The sequence below is a fragment of the Callithrix jacchus genome, chromosome 14 (assembly GCF_049354715.1).
Source record: "Callithrix jacchus isolate 240 chromosome 14, calJac240_pri, whole genome shotgun sequence".
Lineage (NCBI taxonomy): Eukaryota > Metazoa > Chordata > Mammalia > Primates > Cebidae > Callithrix > Callithrix jacchus.
The window spans coordinates 45,749,857-45,768,821 of NC_133515.1; the positions used below are offsets into that span (position 1 = coordinate 45,749,857).

The following is an 18,965-nucleotide window of genomic DNA, read 5'->3' on the forward strand; positions in this document are numbered from 1 at the left end:
GGCTATTGTGCAATTTTTACTGCAAATTTGTTTCTGTTCTTTAACATACAACACTTTGCTAGGTGTGGTGGTAAATTATACAACATATGCGTAAGGGATTTCTGGAATAATTCTCATGGGGTGGCCTGGAACCTTCTAAGGAAATGCTACTTTGTAATGACTTTTTTTTTCCTTTGGCCACCAGACTGTCCTCTAAAGTAAGTGAAATATGCAGGCTTTGGATATGAAGCCGTCTTGTGCAACCTGATTATAATATAGCAGTCTGCAATCAGGTATTATGGCTCGTTTGAAAAATATCTGGGCAATTGGCTTTTAACTATGTTTTTGTTGTTGTTGCTGATCTTGAACTCCTGACCTCATGATCTGCCCGCCTGGGCCTCCCAAGGTGCTGGGATTACAGGTGTGAGCCACCGCGCCCGGCCATTTTCTTTTTTTGATTAGCTAGGTGTGGTAGCACATGCCTGTAGTCCCAGCTGCTTGGGAGGCTGAGGCAGAAGAATCACTTGAGCTCAGGAGGTTGAACCTGCAATTAGATATGACCATGCCACTGCACTCCTGCCTGCACAAAAAGAGACCCTGCCTCAAAAATAAACAAATAAAAGCAAATATTGACTGGTGATTAAAATGATAAAATAATAACACAAGTAATTAGGGGGAAAAAGTCCATCTTACCTCTGGCCTGTTTTCTGAAGGCATTGCTATTATTGATTAGGGTTAAGTTCAGCTGCAGGTAACCAAAAGCCCAAAATACGGATTTTTTTAAATGTCTCTCATCAAAATCTAGGTAGGCAGTCTGGCTGCTCTAGCAGCTCCATGGTGACCAGGCACTTGCTGCCCTGTGTCTTCTTTCCCCACCAGTCTCATGATGTATCTTTCAACTCATCGTCCAGTGTGCCTGTTCGAGGCCGAACCGTCATATCTGCATTCCAGACATCAGAAAAGCAGGAAAAGTAAGAAAAAGAACACCGGTCACTTTGAAGAACACTTTTGCTTGAATCCATTGGTCATGATTTAGTCATGTGGTCACACCTCTCGCAGTGAGACTGAGGATAAACCTGACTGTGTGCAGTAATGTACCCGGCAGATGGGAGTTCTGCTACTGAGGAAGCAGGGAAATGCACGTTGGGAGGCGTAAACTCGATTCCGCGGGGTCCTCACAGAGCAGTCAAGCACAGCCTCCCTGACTGTGTTCTCCCATGGGGTGAAAACTAGGGTGCGATCAATGCACGCTTCTTTAGGCCAGATCTGGGTCTTGGCACCCAATACTCCCTTTTGGCAACTGTCTCTTCTCCATCAGCTGTTGTCAACCAGACACTGTGGAATCCCTTTTTTTTAATAGTTACTTTTATTATCCTTTATGCGCACCAATGCAATCCCAACCCCATACAAAAACAGGAAAGAAACACTTCCCCTTAACACTCAAATTGATCTTTTATACTTCATTTCTTTTCTTGGGAATTTATTTTTACTTAATAATACCTTTTGAATCCCAAATACCTTTTCCACTCAGGGGCAGTGCTAAGTCACGTGCAGAACATGAAGGGCGCAGCTTACCTCATGCGTGTCCATAAACTCATAAAAGGAGCTTGAAGGGAGAACAGTGTCTTTATGATCTGGCGTGTCTTGGTACCTGCTTAAAATCACTTTTGTTATGATTTAGCTGGATACACTTTGTATATATACAGGAAAAATAAATTCTTTTTTCTAGGAATATAAGGGCTGTCCAACACACAAAATGATTTCATCCTTTTCTGCATGAGAACAGCCAAAAAACTTCTGGCAAATACGCAGGGTTCGTGAGACACGAAATTCAACGATGCCGAGACACATCAGGCGCGCCTCTTCTTGACTGGCAGTGGATTGTCTTCCCCTGAGGAGGCCCTCCTCCAGCAGCGTGATCCGAATCCCAGGCCGTCCTTGTAGCTGAAGAACCAGTGGTGCGCTGCCCCCTTGTGGGAGAAGTGGACATTGCAGACCTTTCATCACAAGAAAACCGAATTTGTCTTTTAAATTCATCTGGAAAAATCGAGCCTGTTCAATTCCCAGGGGGCACGCAAGCCAAATTGGATCTTGAGAAGGACATTATCTTACAGAAACGTCTTCCAAACATGTTATTGTGTTTATTTTAAAAACCCACTTTATATATAACAACACTGTTGTGTTATTAACACATGCCTATGCTTGTTTTTACACAATGGAATTTTTTAACCAAAAGTTGGATCGTTAGCTTTATTATAGATTCAGTCTGATTGGTAACATCACAAGAGCTGACTTCCAAGAGAAAATATCTGGCTTTTTATAAAGCGAGGAATTATTTTGTAAAGTAAATAGTACCTGCCTCTATCTCCCACCACCAATTTATTCTGTAAGTTCTGATTTTAATGAAGTATTTCTCAAAGTAGTTACCATCACTTAACTTCCTGCAGTAATTCTAGAATTTCTCCCCATCTTCTTTGCTCCAGCATTACATGGGCTATAGCCACTGTTTTTAAAAGTCATTTCTGCACTACCACATTAGTGAGTAGCAGCCCTCCACCTGCCCACCTTTGGTGTATAAACCACCCAGCTAAAAGAAGCAATACACCGGGCACAGTGGCTCACGCCTGTAATCCCAGCACTTTGGGAGGCCGAGGCGGGTGGATCACCTGAGATTGGGAGTTCAAGACTAGCCTGACCAGCAGGGTTAAACCCGTCTCTACTAAAATACAAAATTAGCAGGGCATGGTGACACATGCCTGTAATCCCAGCTACTTGGGAGGCTGAGGCAGGAGAATCACTTGAACCCAGGAGGTAGAGGTTGTGGTGAGCTGAGATAATGCCATTGCACTCCAGCCTGGGCAACAAGAGCAGAACTCCATCTCAAATAAAAAAGAAAAAAAAAAGCAACACAAAATAAACTGGTCAAAAGAGACTCGCTATCCTCTCTCTCACAGGAGGCTGAAGACACTCACACTTCCTCCTTTTAAGTCTTCAGCTTTTCTTCGTTATCACACCCAAGGCTTTCATAGCTGGTCAGAACCTCAGCGCTGGAAGAGGCCTGCGAGAACACTGCACTAAATTTTTTCATCTGAAGACGGACCCAGGCCGTCATCTCTTGACCCCCTCATCCAGTGCTGTTCTCCTGCACCTCCCTGATGAGTTTCAACACTCCATTCCCTCCGAGAAGCCAAGCCGGAGCACCTCTAAATTGAACGAGCCAGAAACAGAGAACTCTATGCAAACAACACCACTGCTCGGAGGTGATAAGGGTAAGCAAATAAACCACCAGGGAGAAAGAGAAGCAGAGTTTTGGCTCTCACCACCCTGGAGATAAACAAGTGTTTGATCTGGGCTGAGTGCATATCCCTTATCTGGTGAGAGATAACATTCACACTCAGAGGGAGTCTGTGCTTGCAGCCAATAGGTTTGGAATCCTACTGAGCACTGACCTGGCTGGCACATGGGCTGAACCAGGGCTCCGGAATGATGGACCAGGGGAAATTCTGTTACCACTCAGGGGGAAAGAAGGGGTCCTCTTGAACTCCTGAGAGCTCACAGGCTAAAGAGCCCTAAAAAAACAGTCACAGAAGCCTCAGCTAGGGGAGTCCTGATGACCACAGTCCCATCCGCATGGGCCAGTTAGGCATGTTATGAATTTTCCAATCTGCTCCATAAAGCTACCTAGGAAGAACATCAGAAGCCTTATTCTCTTGCTCACTGTTGAGGCGATGGAAGCTAAGAAAGCAGTGTATGCTAGGCACTGTGGCTCACATCTGCAATCCCAGCACTTTGGGAAGCCAAAACAGGCAGATCACTTAAGGCCAGGAGTTTGAGACCCGCCTGGCCAACATGGTGAAACCCCGTTATCTAGTAAAAATACAGAAAATTAGCTGCATGTGGTGGCATGCGCCTGTAGTCTCAGCTACTCAGGAGGCTGACACAGGAGAATTGCTTGAACCCAGGAGGCAGTGAGTTGTAGTGAGCCGAGATCATGCCACTGCATTCCAGGCTGGGTGACAGAGTGAGACTCTGTCTACAGGAAAAAAAAAAAAGAAGGCAGTGAAGAGTAAACTCAAAGGGAAACCAGTACAGTGGCCTGTCTCTAGAGAGTCTTGATCAGGATCACCTTTATAAGGATGATAATGTTGACAATAAGAATAATAATGGCTGCTAATATTTGTAGAGCGGGAGAGAACACAGGAGCCTGAAGGGGAGAAGGTGGAAGAGGCTTCCACACACCCTCGCCACCGTCTGTTAAGGTCTCACCGCAGCAGAGCAGCAGATTGCCTCCCCAGGCCCACTCTCCCCTCCCACCTCAACAACAGGAACCCATGTTAATCACAGCACATAATAAAGACTGTATTTCCCAGTCTCCCTATCAGCAAGGTGTGAACACCGTGGAGCATGAGGATGGGCCTGTCGTCCAGAGGTGGTGAAAACAAAAGCATTAGGAGTCTGGCCCTGGTGATTTGGGAGCCACCATACCCGTCCTAGGCTGTTTACCTTGACGACTTTGACAAGAGACAAAAATACTTGTTTCTTGTTTAAGCCAATTAGAGTTTAGGGCTTTCCTTGTATGAACGGATGACTGTCTTTATCCCTTTTGTGATGCTATAAAAGAACACCTGAGACTGGGTAATTTATAAAGAAAAGATGTTTATTTAGCTCACAGTTCTGCAGGCTGAGAGGTTCCAAGGGCACAGCCCTGGCTTCTGGTGACGGCGCTAACTCATGCTGCCTCACAAGATGGTGGAGAAAGTCAAAGGGGAAGCAGCTATGTGAGAAGAGAGGGAAAGCTGAAGGGCTCCTGAATTTATAACAACCCACTCTCAGGGGAATCAATCCATCCCTGCGAGAACTAGTCCAGTCCCACAAGAGACAGAGCTCACTACTGAGAGAACAGCACCAAGCCATTCATGAGGAGTCCACTGCTATCACCCAGACACTTCCCACTGGGCCCCATACCCCAGCAGCACCACGTCAGGGCTCAAATTGCAACATGAGCTTTGGTGGTGACAACCCAGCTGTATCTAAACCATAGCAGATACCTAATCCTAACTACCCGCTACTAACTTGCAAAAAATTTGTACAGAGGGGAAACAGGCTCAGTAAAAGTAAATGACTTTGCCCTAAGACATGCAAGTATCACCTGGCAGAATTCGGTTTTGAATCCGTCTGTCTGATCCGACACTTTATTTTTCCAGCACAGTCCATACTAACAAATGTAATGGGAACAGGCATGTATGTGGTGCTTTATCATTTGAAAATATTTTCATATACATCATGCGATGTGTACAGTTTTGGATTTTTTTTGGCTGCAAGCAACAGAAACAGACTCTGAATAACTTATGAGAAGACTCTTAGGAATATTTAGGGTAGCAAATTAGGGATCAATTAGAGAAGCAAAACTAGGGATTTTTTTTTTCTTTCTTTTTTTAGATGGAGTCTCACTTCTTTGTGCAGGCTGGAGTGCAACAGTGTCATCTCAGTTCACTACAACCTCCACCTCCTGGGTTCAAGCAATTCTCTTGCTTCAGCCTCCCAGGTAGCTGGGATTACAAGCACATGCTGGCACGCGTGGCTAATTCTTGTATTTTTAGTAGAGACAGGGTTTTACCATGTGGACGAGGCTGGTCTGGAACTCCTGACCTCAAGTGATCCGCCTGCCTTGGCCTCCCAAAGTGGTGGGATTACAGTTGTGAGTCACCAAACTTGGCCTCTTTTCTTTTTTTAGATAACATAATGAGTTTATATTTACTATAGTGCTTCTCATTAGGAGGATGTTACTCGGTTAACATAAAGCTGTTTTCTTAACATTAAATCTCTTTTCCATGTCAATGTCTATCATGTTTTTTAATATTAAATCTTTTCTGCATTTCAATGTTAGATACACTGAATACATTTTTCTAAACATTGTTCCCCAGAGATAGAAGTTTCCCTTTTTGGCTGACTATCTGATACCAAAATACAATATTACCTTGAAAGGCAAAAAACCAAAAATCTAATAAAACCATGGACAAAACACTCCTCAGTGATTCAGAAGGCAGCAATTATAACTGAACAGTAAGGCTGGGCACGGTGGCTCAAGCCTGTAATCCCAGCACTTTGGGAGGCTGAGGCGGGTGGATCACGAGGTCAAGAGATCGAGACCATCCTGGTCAACATGGTGAAACCCCGTCTCTACTAAAAATACAAAAAATTAGCTGGGCATGGTGGCGTGTGCCTGTAATCCCAGCTACTCAGGAGGCTGAGACAAGGAGAATTGCCTGAACCCAGGGGGCGGAGGTTGCGGTGAGCAGAGATTGTGCCATTGCATTCCAGCCCCGGTAACAAGAGCGAAACTCCGTCTCAAAAAAAAAAAAAAAAAAAATGAAACAACCAAGGAACAGGAAACTTTGGCAATTTGTTCCAGGCGACACAGCCAATAAGTTCACCATATTTTTATATATTTAGTTATATATAACTAAAAAAAAATGTTTAGAAAAATGTATTCAGTGTATCTAACATTGAAAGGCAGAAAAGATTTAATATTAAAAAACATGATAGACATTGACATGGAAAAGAGATTTAATGTTAAGAAAACAGCTTTATATTAACTGAGTAATATAAAAAAAAACTGAACAGTGGTGATTTCTTAAGATTCTGGGCAAGAACTTCCTTCTTCCTATTTCACATGCTGTGAGAATTCTAAAACTAGGAAATATTACTTCCATCCATTTCAGCCCTCTTACTTCTTTGACCTCCTTTCTAAACAGCAAATACAAATTATAGGCTGCATTTTTCAGTGCAGTATTTGTTGTAAAGAAAACATTTTTAAAAATGTTTATAAATGTATCTGTTTGTTCCCATTTCATGGAAACAATGAAGAATGTAAAACTCCCTTATTTCCCAATTCTTAGAAACTTTCAGACACCAAAACTCAGGTTTAGCCTCAATAGCACAAAGGTTTCCAGGGTGAGATTTGATTCAGTAAGCCCTTCAAAGTCACATCTGTCCATCTCTTTTCTGCCAGCACAGAAGCCTATCATGCTGGGAACCACACCTAACAAGAGAGTGACTGCGTCCCAGACTTCAACTGCCTTAACAACAGGCAGCATCAAAGGTGTGACAGGAGGACTAAGGACAACTGTGTTCAAACTGAAGTCATGATGTTGGAATCTTGAGGGCTGAAAGTTCCAGAGACGATATGGAATTATATTTGACCTGAAATGTTCCCTTCCTGGAGCTCCGGATGCTGCAATTAAGAGGTTCCATGTGACACTGCCTTCCGGTAAGCAGCCATAACAGGCATCAGCACTAGTGATTTCTTACCAGGGTTTGATCTTACCTACCCGTGGGAGCTGCTGACATAGTTTCTGTAAGGCTCCTGTCCTCAGGTCTGACGCTGGAGCTTGCAGTCCTCAGGGCAGGCAGCTGGGCCAGGGAGATGGGTGTAAAGTGGGGGTGAGCAAGAACAAGCTGGAAAACACCTGCTAGAGACCATGAGGATGAGTTGAAACTGTGCCTCTGATTTGGGTGGTATGAGTGTCCTGCAGAAGTCAGGATCCTTCATCACAGACCTAAGCAGTCCCGTCTGGCTCAGACGTCGGGAAAGCTAAAGGAGGAGCCTGGGAAGGGGAGAGCAGCTGCAGGCCCAGCCCTGCCTCCTGCTAACGTGGTGAGCCAGCAGAAAGTGACAACGTGTGCAAGCTACAAAAACTGCTGCTGCTTCACTTCCACCCTGCGAATCTCACCCCAGGAGCTCCCACGTGGCCCACCCTAACTGTAAACATACAGGGAAGTGAATTCTGGGAAATGTAATTCAGCCTCACCAGGTTGGCATTTAGAAAGCCACCTCAGGTAGCACAAGGAACTGAGGGGAAAGCTCAAGAATCAGGTTTTGGACAGGAAAGGAAACAAAGGAGCTCAGGGGGTCAGTGTGGCAGATAGGCACTCAGGCTCTAAGTCTGAATTGCCTCCAACTGAGTTTCCTCCTTGTACTGCTCAAATTTCCAGGGCAGAGTCCAGCTGGCTCATGCGGGTCATGTACTCCTTGGCCAGAGGAGGGTGGACACTTGGTTGACTGTCCAATATCAATGCATGCAATGGGGGAGTGGTGGTCCCCCAAAGGCTAATCAAAGCACTGTCATGAGAGTGAGGGAAGTGGATGCTGGACAGGCAGACATGATGATTGCTCACTGCCCCTGTGAATGCTACAGAATAGGGAGGCAGGAGGCACTGAAAACAAATTTCGCTGCTGCTCAGGTTCATTTCTAGTCTTACTCTGAAGTCAAGCTTTTGGAAAGTAGACACGACATGTTTCTCATACTCTTCCCAATACCTAATCATAACAAAGGACTGACGTTTAGGGTGAAGACAGCAAAGTAGCCCAGAATCAGGGCTTCTGGTTACCACTCTTCTTTCTGTCAGGGGTGTGTGTGTGTGTGTGTGTGTGTGTGTACATGCACACACATTTTCTAGAAGGGTACAAAATTTTCAGATGATCAGAGTGACCCCCTAGAGGTTACCACCTACCTCTTTAGGTTTGGTGTATCTGCAATTCTGTGTTTTCAATTAATCGATATTTATCAGATGCACTGAGAAACTGTGTAGTGTAGTAATTAAGTCTGGGCTCTGGAGCCCAGAATGCCTGAGTTAAAATTCTAATTCTACCACTTCCTAGCCAGTTAAGGAAGTTCCTTCACCTTTGTATGCCTTGCTTTCCTCATCTGTAAAACAGGGGTAATGATCATAGCTCACAAGTTTGTTGTGAGGGTTTAATAATTAGTGCATGTGATGGTCTTAGGGCTGTGTCTGGTGCATAGTATGTGCTCAACACAAATTTAGTTATTATTTCCCAACATTGCTTCAGGATCTGTGGAAGTGTGGGACGCAATCTCATCTTGAAGAACTTAAAATTTAATCAAAGAGACAAGAGCAACAAGAGCCAACATCTGTGGCATTAAGTGTTAAATTGTGTGGTGCCAACATGTAAAGGAATCGAGAAGGAAGCAGAGCAGTGAAGGATGAGGAAGCTAAGGATGGCTGGACAGAAGGGAAGAAGCCTTGGCCTGGGCTGGTGGGATGGCGGGACAGGCCAGGGGAGATCACTTGGAGTGAAGATATTGATGAGGGGAATGCACGTGGCATGTTGGGAGAAAGATGACATAGTAGAAAAGAGAGGACACTGATCGCAGAGTAGGAGCCTGCGGTTTTGTTATGATGACTTTTTGGCTTCAAGACAGCGGAATCCAACTCATATCGGGTTAATACAAAAAGAGGAAGTGTGAAACCGTGAAGTGCAGAGATAAATTATCTTCTGGCATGGCAGAACCAAAGGTTCAAACTCAAATCTTGCTACTGGGGCAGTGTCTCTTGGAGTCTTAGCTCTCTTTCCTCTGGGTTGACTGTATTCTCAGGCAGGCTCTCCCTATATGGTGGCAAAGGTGACTGGGTGTGTATTATCCCAGCTGAGCAACCCCAGTGGGCAGAGAACAATTCCCCCTGCCTCATCAGTTTCTGCAAAAGCCTTGGGATTGAGGCTCATTGACCTGGCTGGGTCACCTGCCCATCCTTGAGCTAATTGTGACTATCAGGGAGAATGAGTGTTCTCAATATTCAGGCCCCATCATGAGCCCACAAATTTCAAATAACTTAGAGCACTGAGGTAGTTCCCACAGCAAAGTCAGGCTGCCACCATGAGAAGGGGAGCTGACACTGGGCAGGCAAGAGTAGCGGATGCCTTTAGAGGGCTCAATCCCAGGCCAGCTCTTCATGAACTCTAGATCTTTGGACAAGTCATTCAACCTTTGCAGGCCTGAACCTGTAACCTGAAAAAAGAGTCTGCCAATCACACAGGATAAGGTCTGCATAGGCTCTCTGAAGAGATCGAGCCTCCTACAAATCTCAAGGCCATTGTTAAGAGGAGACCAGCCTGAGCAGACAAGTAGATGTGTGTGTGTTTATTTTGTTTTGTTTTCTGAGATGGAGTCTCACTCTGTTGCCCAGGCTGGAGTGCAGTGGCTCAGTCTCTACTCACTACAACCTCTGTCTCCCAGGTTCAAGAGATTTTCCTGCCTTAGTCTCCAGAGTAGTTGGGACTACAGGCATGTGCCACCACATGCAGCTAATTTTTTGTAATTTTAATAGAGATGGGGTGTCACCATGTTGGCCAGGCTGGTCTTGAACTCCTGACCTCAGATGATCCACCTGCCTTGGCCTCCCAAAGTGTTGGAATTACAGGCATGAGCCACTGTGCCTTGCATTGTTTTGTTTTCTGAGACAGGATCTGACTGTGTCACCCAGGCTAGAGTGCAGTGGTGCAATCATGGCTTACTGCAGTCCCTCTTAGGTTCAAGCAACCTTCCACCTCAGCCTTTTGAGAAGCTGGGACTACAGACATGTGCCACCATAGCTAATTTTTTTGTTTTTGTATAGACAAGGTCTCCTGTTGGGGTCCGGAATGTCTGCCGGGGGCTACCGACCTGCGGGAGTCCCCAAGACCACCAACGTAGATGTCTCATTCAACCTGAGGGAGAGAGTGCACAGAAGTAAAAGAAAAAAGGAAAGCAGAGTCTGGAGGTCTGTGTAACTTACAGTCAGAACACAGCACTTTATTTTTGTAGGTTACAGCTTTTATACCTTTTTTCTTGTTACATTTACTTTATCTCAGCAGAAAAGGGGTAAACAGAAAAGAGAACAGAAACCACATAAAAATAGTTATCAGGGGCTTGTGATAACAGCTCACAAAGCAGTTTTAAGGGGGCTTGTGGTAATAGCTTACAAAGCAGTTTTAAGGGGGCTTGTGGTAATAGCTTACAAAGCAGTTTAAAAGTTAATGTATGTTTTTCAAAGATACACAGTGCAAACAAACAATGGTGCCCTTAAGGTGGCTTGTTAACTATGTTTTCCATCAGGAGGTAGAGCAAAGGCTCAGCTCCTGAGAAAATATGGGCAGGGGTCTTTGCCCCTCTCAGGCATCTCAATTGCAGCAAGCCTATTGCTTACACAGAGACTAAAGGGGATATGAAAGCAGTCAGCACAACGTCCTCATAAACCGCAGGCCCTTGTTCTGCATTCTGTTTTTGCCTCAGTGGCTTAGCCATTTTTACCTCAACTCGACAGCCCTTGAAAGCGGGGGGAGAGCAGATAGGTCCAGCAGCCAAGATGGGGCGAGTCACGCTAACTGTCTCAAGCCCTTGGCGCGAACGCTGCAGTCTCCCTGTGTTGCCCAGGCTGGTGCTGAACTCCTGGACTCAAGCAATTCTCCTGCCTTGGCCTCCCAAAGTGTTGGGATTACAGTCATGAACAATGACGCCTAGCCAGCGCAAGTATGTGGGAAATAAAGTGCCTAAGAGGGGTGTCACAGAACCCTGAAGAGGACACAGAAACAAACGCAATGGACTCCTCAAGGGCAGGAGTACAATGACATGTTCTCGGTTCACTGCAACCTCCACCTCCCAGGTTCAAGTGATTCTCCTGCCTCAGCCTCTCAAGTAGCTGGGACTCCAGGTGTGCATTACCTCACCTGGCTAATTTTTGTATTTTTAGTAGAGACAGGCTTTCATCATGTTAGCCAGGCTGGTCTTGAACTCCTGACCTCTAGTGATCCACCTGCCTCAGCCTCCCAAAGTGCTGGGAATATAGGATTGAGCCATCCCACCCTGCCCAGGCTCTGTTACTCCTGGCCTCAAGCGAACCTCCTGCCGCGTACAGGAATGAGCCAATGCGCCTCACCTCATGTGCTGTTTTTATTCACCAGGAAAAGTGGGATTTCGTGTGGAACTCAGAACTTACTTGTCAGGCACTGTCTACAACACCCAAGTGAGTGAGTCTCACTTAGCTCAGAGTGAGACTATGACCACGCTTAGCTTAGAGTGAGACTACCAGGTGTTCCTTGTGTAGGAGAGGGGTCTGTGGAGGGAGGCGATGTGCCATTACAATGGTCAGCCAGAAGGATCTCATGAAAGAATATGAGAGTCATTCCTGCCCAGTCCTCACCAGGGACAGGTGCAGGCTCAGCTGCCAACAGAGACCCATTTGTCTTTAGAAGTCTAGAGTCATCACATTTATTTGGTAGCAATATGGATTGTTGGGCCAAACAGACCATAACTTAAAACGGCAGTCTCTCAATTGTGCCGCTGGTATTCATCACTGTAATAAAATTGTCTAATTGAAAAAGCTATATTGACAAACCAACAAGCAGTACATTGATTTAGCAGCAGTTTTGAATTATTAAGTCTGCAATTTTTAATTCCATAGAACAGCTACATTTTTCATTGGGTAGACCTTCTCTTAAAAGGAGCTGAAGGTTATTTTGGAAAATTCCTGACACTGAAATAAGGATTGCTTCAAGTATGGGAAGATTTGTGGATTCTGAAAAGCCATGTGGCTTTTTTGCATGTACTGGAGTGTGTATGTTTGTGTATTTGTGTAGACTGATTTCCCTAGATGATCTGAGCCAAAAATGAAAATTTAAAGTTTGCTCTACTAGTCCTGTGGACTGAGGTCACCAATTGGAAAAGGATGAGGAGTCAATGTAGAAGGCTGGTTGCACTGACCCATGCAGAAAGGACAGCCTCTGTGGTAGTGAGCAAGGGCACTGTGGTGACAGTCCAGCACATGATGGGGACCACAGCAATGACTCAATGAGACTGATGTGTTGTTTATATGATTGAAAGGGGTGCTGTGTCATTTAGGAGCTGCATTCACCTGCACGTAGCAAAGACCTGGAAAATAATGGGTTAATTCTCCCATATCATAAAAGTCAAGCTGTAGGTAGTCTCAAGTTGCATAGTGGCTCTCCATGATTCAGCCTCCATTCTTTCTTCTCCACCACCCCTGTCCTTAAGATCATTTTATGGTCCATGATGACTGCAAGGTCCTTGCCATCAAACCAGTGAGTTTGAAGAAGGAATAAAGGTAGAAGAATGGAAAGTGGCACATCTTCCAGTAAGTTGCATTCCAGCACGCCCCACACAACACTTTCATTTATAGTTCAGTGGACAGAAGTTAGTCCTGTGACTACACTTAGCTCAGAGTGAGACTATGAAACGTTGCTCTTGGTTAGGCATACCACCACTCTGAAACAAAATAGGGATTCTTTCAGTACAGAATTCAGGAAAATTAATATTAAGTTGGCATTAGTAGTCTCTGTCACAAACACATTACATTAGCATGGCTTTTGGGGGAGACAAATTGGCAACATCCATCAAAATGTTAAATATGAATACCCCTTGAACCAATAAATTTATCTTTACAGAATCTTTCTATAAATTTACTTACAAATATGTACACATACACAAGTATATATGTGCTTATTCTAGCATGGCAGTATTAATGATATCAAAATATTGGATACAATCTAGAGGTCTATCAATGATAAAATTGTTGAATAAATTGTGGTATGTACCACAGAATACTATTCAGCTCTGAAGGAAGAATGAGGTGACTATAAGTACTGAAAGGCAAAACGACGTATTATTAATGTAAAAGCAAGTTGCAGAGTAATAGTATATTTCCCTTAGTAGAATTTTATTATACACATCCCTGGGGATGGGTCAGAATCTTTGCAGACAAAGGAATGAACTCATGTAATTTAAAAGACATCCCAGAAACTCTAAGAGAAAATAATGGTAATGAGTGCAAACCAAATCCCCAGTACAAACAAATGAGTGAAAAGCTACCACATAAAAAGTGGTAATAATCTTGTTTCCAGAAGAGTTCTGTTTGTACCAAGCTTGCACCAAAGTATTGGATGGGTCGATGAGACGTAAAGTCTTCATAGCACATCTAATGATGAAACTGGGATGCGAAAGGTATCAGTGTCACTTCTGGGTGAATGGTGCATAAGCCTCTGAAGTAATATTCCACTACAATGGAATACAATCAGATTATGACATTAAAAAATATATATATATTAAGCTCTTACAAGAAACAAAGGGAACTTTCCAGTGTCAACAAAACAGAATGAAACAACATGCAAATATGCATAGAAGGCTAAAGCTAGAATTGAGTGGTAAGCAAACTGCAAAGCTTGGAGAATAAATGCCAATGTTAGCCACAAATGAGGAATTGAAAGCTCAGCTCTGAGGCTGCTGCCAGGTCCTGTGCCCTAATTAAGGAGGCTAAAGCTGTCTCCTGTTGTCAGCATACGTAATTCCAGAAATATAAATTCGAATTTCTTTTGGAGGAAGGTGTCATTAATTCAGGCTTTCAGGATTCCCATTATGTGAAACTAAATGAATAATTGCAATTAAAACATTTCCGAATATACAAAGAAACAAAAGACATAGTGATTATATGAGTTAGGACTAAGTTTAGCCTCACACAGCAGAACAAAGAAATAATGGTGGCACGTGCCTGTAATCTCAGCTACTCAGGAGGCTGAGGCAGGAGAATTGCCTGGACCCAGGAGGCAGAGGTTGCGGTGAGCCGAGATCATGCCATTGCACTCCAGCCTGGGTAACAAGGGCGAAACTATGTCTCAAAAAAAAAAAAAATTTATTGTCAACAATTTAACCACAATAGGCTGGGCAAGGTGGCTCACCCCTGTAATCCCAGCACTTCAGGAGGCCGTGGATCACTTGAGGTTGAGAGTTCAAGACCAGCGTGACCAACATGGAGAAACCCATCTCTACTAAAAATACAGAATTAGCTGAGCGTGGTGGCACATGCCTGTAATCCCAGCTACTTAGGAGACTGAGGCAGGAGAATCACTTGAACTCAGGAGGTGGAGGTTGCGGTGAGCGGAGATCATGCCATTGCAATCCAGCCTGGCGACAAGAACAAAACCCCATCTCAAAAAAAAAAAAAAAAGAAAAAATTTAATCACAATGATCATATCTTGATGTGAGCAAAAACTATGGAGTTTTAACTGGCTAGCAATAAGCCTGACTAAAAATTAGTATTTTTATGACTAGAAAGGAAGTTGGAGAATGGGTATTTTTTGGCAATTGAGAGTCTCTGACACAGTGCGTGTGTAATGAGCTAAATAATGGCACCCCCAAATATCTAGGTCCTAATCCCCGGATCCTGTGTATTACAAGAAAAACTTGAGACTGTAATATCCCCTTCCCTCCCAAGTTGGGAAGGTGCCAAGAGACCAAGGAATGATTTAGAGAAGTCCTGCTTGGAAAGTAGATGAGCTTATTAAGATGTACAGAGCACTCCTGAGTGACAGCAGGATAGCTCTAGAGATCTGTGCCACCTCCCTTCTTTCAGCTGCTTTTAAGCTAATTTTCTGGCTCTTTGCTACTGTGTTTGTGTGATGATACTGTTTTCTTTAGTAGGTTCTCACATATTCCCTGGGATGTTTAGGATCTCAGGGTCACCTGCTCCACAGCTGGGTACCATGGCCATGCCTTACTATCTGGCCTTCAGAGTTTAGGCAGCAGGCATATACTTTTAATTAACCTGGTGGGGGAACTTGTCACTCTGCACTGTTAGTATCACTTTACATGGCAAAAAAGACTTTGGAGATGTGATTAAGTTAGTGATCTTGCAGTGAAGAGATTATTCTGTATTATCCAAAGAGGCCCTAGATGTAATCACAAGGGTCCTTACAAGAGGGAGGCAGAGGGAAGTGTGACTACAGAAGTAGAGGATGTTGACCAGGTGTGGTGGTTTATGCCTGTAATCCCAGTGCTTTGGGAGGTTGAGGTGGGAGGATTGCATGAGTTCAGGAGTTCAAGACTGGCCTAGGCAACATAGCAAGGCTTCATCTCATTTTACAAAACAATAACAATAAATGAAAGAAGTAGAAGATGCAAGAGGTTGGAGTATGAAATAATGCAAGGAAGAGGCCATGGGCCATGGAATGATGGAAGCCCCTAGAAGCTAGAAAAGGCAAGGAAACATCATTCCTACAGCCTCCAGAAGAATCAACCTTGACTTTAGCTCAGTGCTTTTAAACTTCTGGACCCAAACTGTATGAGAATAAGTTTGTGTTGTCTTAAGTTACCAATTTGGTGGTAATCTGTTATAGAAATCACTAAGAAACGAATATATATTGAGTGTCAGCTGAAACCAAGAACAGCTATAGACCTACAAGCCACAGATTTTAGACATTGTAATTATTAGACACCTAGCATTTTAAGGAAAATTTAAAGATAAAAAATATCGACTTAGAAAATATGCATGGAAGAGACGATTTAAAGTGATCTGGAAAATCAGAAATGGCATTCATTTTCTGGTTTGAAATGACATGAAGAAATGAAAAATTATAACATATATATGTACATATAATTTTTATAATAAAAAAATAGAGATGAGGTCTCACTTTGTTACCCAGGCTGGAGTGCAGTGGTGTGATCACAGATTACTGCTCTCTGCTGCCTTGAACTCTTGGGCTCAAGGGATCCTCCCACCCTAGCCTCCCAAGTAGTTGAGACTACAGGCACATACTACCACATCTGGCTAATTTTTTTAATTGTAGAGATGAGGTTTTGCTATCTTGCCCAGGCTAGATTCAAACTTCTGGGCTCAAGCAATCCTCCTCCCTTGGCCTCACAACGTGCTGGGATTAAAGGTATGAGCCACCACACCCAGACGTAACTTAGATATTAATAACACAATGAATTGGTTAAACAACAAATTTGAAATAGCTGACAAGAAAATTGGTGAGCTATCAAAAAAAGTAGGAGAAACTATTGCTAGTACTGGATAGGGACATAGGGAGATTAAAAGTATGACAGAGAAGTTAAGCAATACAAAAGATAGAATGGACAGAGGAGAGACAATATTTGACATATCATGGATTATAATTTTCCAAATATGATGGCAGCCATGAATTCACAGCTATAAGAAGACCAATATATACTAAGCAGACTAAAATTCCACACCTAGACATATTTTTGTACAATAGAACAAAATACCAAAGGCCAAAAAAAGATCTTAAAAACAACCAGAGAAAAGGATCACTTAAAAAATTAAAACAAGTTGGCTGACAGCAGAATTCTTTTTTTTTTGTGACAGCAGACTTCTTGACAAGCAAAACTAGACAACAATAGAATAATATCTTCAAACTGATTAGCATACTGTGTTCCAGGAAAGGTGCTTTCCCAGGAAAAGGGCTAAATAAAGACATCTTCAGAGTAGCAAAGAATGAGATAATTTAAAATCAATGGTTCTTAATTAAATGAACTTCTAAGGGATGTAATTCAGGAGGAAGAAAATATATTCCAGTAGGAAGTTTAGAAATACAAGCAAAAATGAGGAGTAGAAATGCTGGGTGTTCAGTCTGGGTCCTGTTGCTCACTGCAGAGAAGGCCAATCACTGAGACAACAAGCACTGCCAGGGAAGAAAGCTTAATTAAATTACTGCAGCAAGGAAAAGGGGAGGTAAGTCGTAAAACTGTCTTCTCAGCTGACTAAAACTAGGGATTTATATAGCAGGGAAGAAATGTAACTATGTGTGTGAAAACAGGAATTAGGGAGAAGTAAGGAAGCAGTCATGACAGATGAGGGATCTGATGTCTTATTGTCTGTACATGGTGATCTGGTAAGTTTCATTTCCTGATACTATCTAGGGGGCCTGAGGGTCAGTTTTCTGAGAAAGGAACTCAGAAGACAAATGTAAATTTCAAGCTTTAAGACCAGGAGGGTCAATTTCTATGTCTATCCAAAGACCATAAGCATCAGTTATATGGGGATATTGGTCCAGTTTCAGGGAAACCCAGTAAACATGAGGGTTAAACTGAGGTAAATGTAAAAAAATACTGTCTGGATATGACTTATAATAGCAATAATAATGTACAAATACAAATTGAAACCAAATGAGATATGATTTCACTCCCACTAACTTTGCAAACACTAGGAAGCCTGGCAGTATCTAGTGTTGGTGAGTATGTGGAACAATAAGGACTCTTACAACATGACTGAAGAGTGTAAATGAGTATAAACACTTTGGAAAATAACTTGACATTATCTCATAAAATTATGCATGCTTTACCACCATGCAATACCCCAGGGAAGTTCTTGCACATTTGCACACTTTAGCAAGTTCAAGAATGTTTATAGCATCATTCCTTGTAACAGCAAAAACTGGAAATAACCCAAATGCTTCTCAATGGAAGAATGTATAAATAAATTGTGATTTATTTGTACAAGTAGTCCCTAACAGTGAAAATGATCAAAGTACAGCTAACTGATACAATATTGACAAATTTTAGGTAAATAACATTGAGTTAAAAAAAGATAAGTCACAGAGATTGTGTATAGAAGATTGACCCCACTTTATGGAAGCTCAGAAAACAAGCTAAAACAAAAATTTTAAGAATATTTACCTATGTGGTAAAAGCTATTTTATAAAACCAAGAGAATTATAAACACAAAATCTAAAATGATGGATCCTGCTGGGGGTAGAGAGAAGAAGGGATGAGTAGAGGCACACAGATCACTTCAAAGGTATCAAAGAGTGACAGTTCTTAAGTTGCACAATAGGTTCATGAGTGTTTATGTTATTACTATACTTTATAACTGCTATGGTTTAGATATAACTTGTTTGTCCTCACCAAACCTCATGCCCAGTGTAGTACTGTTGAGAGGTGGGGCCTAATGGGTAGTGTTTGGGTCATGGGGGTGGATCTCTCATGAAAAGGTTAATACTGTCCCTTGAGAGTGAGTTTTCAAGAGCACTTTTTGTTAAAAAGAGCCTGGCACCTCTCCTCCCTGCCACTGCTTCCTCCTCTTTTTCCATGTGATCTCTGCACATGCTGGATCCATTTTACCTTCTGCCATAAGTGGAGGCAGTCCAAGGCTTTCATTGGAAGCCAAGTAGGTGCCAGTGCCATTCTTCTTGTACAGCCTGCAGAACTGTGAGCTAAATAAACCTTTTTTCTTTATAAATGACCCAGCCTTAGGTATTCTTTTATAGCAATGCAAAACAGACTAAGACAAGAACATATGTGTATATATCAAGTATTACATAAAAAATAATGAATAGTGGGAGTTGCAAGGCTGGCTTCCAAGTCAGAGTGTCTGGTTCTCAGTCCTGGCACAACAACTTA

At 43.0% G+C, this 18,965-nt stretch overlaps 1 long non-coding RNA gene across 1 annotated transcript in view; it reads left to right on the forward strand.

The window, feature by feature from the left end:
- The first annotated feature begins 3,004 nt into the window (after window positions 1-3,004).
- LOC118147302 (uncharacterized) overlaps window positions 3,005-18,965 on the forward strand; it is a 28,913-nt gene continuing 12,952 nt past the window's right edge. The window contains exons 1-2 of the long non-coding RNA XR_004733559.3: window positions 3,005-3,248; window positions 6,997-7,249. This is a non-coding gene — a long non-coding RNA (uncharacterized LOC118147302). The remainder of the gene's footprint in view (window positions 3,249-6,996; window positions 7,250-18,965) is intronic.